This window comes from Octopus bimaculoides, chromosome 14 (genome assembly GCF_001194135.2).
Source record: "Octopus bimaculoides isolate UCB-OBI-ISO-001 chromosome 14, ASM119413v2, whole genome shotgun sequence".
NCBI lineage: Eukaryota > Metazoa > Mollusca > Cephalopoda > Octopoda > Octopodidae > Octopus > Octopus bimaculoides.
In genome coordinates, this window is record NC_068994.1 from 44,447,451 (window position 1) to 44,448,751 (window position 1,301).

The following is a 1,301-nucleotide window of genomic DNA, read 5'->3' on the forward strand; positions in this document are numbered from 1 at the left end:
ATATATATATATATATATATATATATATATATATATATATATATATATATATATATATACATACAAACATACATAAATAACACTATGTAATTATATATATGCATATCATATATATATACACACACACACACACACACACACACACATGCGCACCTACATACATGCACACACAAACACACACACTTACACGCAAACATGCTCATATCCCAACATTGATATATGAATCAATTATAAAAATCTATGGAGATTTAAATACACACACACACACACACACATACATCATCCTCAGCATCATCATCATCATCATAAAAGATTATATATAAGTATATATATATATGCGTATATGCATATGTATTGAAATATATTTAGTTCTGCTCACAAGGCTACGTAATTATGACTTGAATAGAAATCAGATATAGAAATTTTAAAAAAATAGGAAGAATTTCTAAAAATTTCGCTGAACCCAATCATAAAAATTATCTTGGCTACATGAAGCAAATTTGACACAGATTACAAGAAAACTGCTGCCAGCAAATCTAGCCAGAAGCAGGAGTTCTCCCTAAGTCACTGCACTTCACATTGAGCAACATATTATTACTAAAGCAAGTATGTGTGAACCTCATTATTCCCTTGTTAAGGGGTAAAGACATTGACGAAAATCAATTCAGTTGAATACGATAGCTGGAAAAGCATCAGATCTATGAAGCACTGGCACACCAATCCTGCCCAGTCAGCAGGTCGCATCAGAGAACAACACATTTTTATTGAAAACATGCCAAGATATTGAAGAGAGAGAGAGAGGATGAGGATATTTGAGGATTTACAATCTACAGCTAGTTGGTTTCTCTATCCATTTTCATAAACGCAAAAACAAATTAATTCTGATTCTAATTGCAAAGCATCTGATGTCAAGGTTGTGAGTCCAAATTCAGAGAAAGCAGAAAAAAAAAAACGTAATAACAGATAAAAATGAAAATAAAAAAAAACATATAATTTCTTATATATTCATATATTTTTTTTTAAATTGTCTTCCCTTTTGTCAATACTATTGAATTATACAAGAAGAGGGAGAAATCTGCATGTGCATATATGTGTGTGTGTGTGCATGTATGTGTGTATGTGTGTATATATTATATGTATATGTATGTATATATATATATATATATATATATATATTTAGGGAAAGGAGGTGAGGAAGAAAAGACCTTTAATGTCGTTTGCAAACTGCAATATATGAACATACATAAATATACCAAAAGATATTAAATCAAATGCTAAAAAAAAAAAAAATGAAAGACGCT

At 29.6% G+C, this 1,301-nt stretch overlaps 1 protein-coding gene across 7 annotated transcripts in view; it reads right to left on the reverse strand.

Annotated features, from left to right (window-relative positions):
- LOC106872895 (protocadherin beta-15) overlaps positions 1-1,301 on the reverse strand; it is a 178,625-nt gene that overhangs the window by 164,383 nt on the left and 12,941 nt on the right. The window lies entirely within an intron of this gene.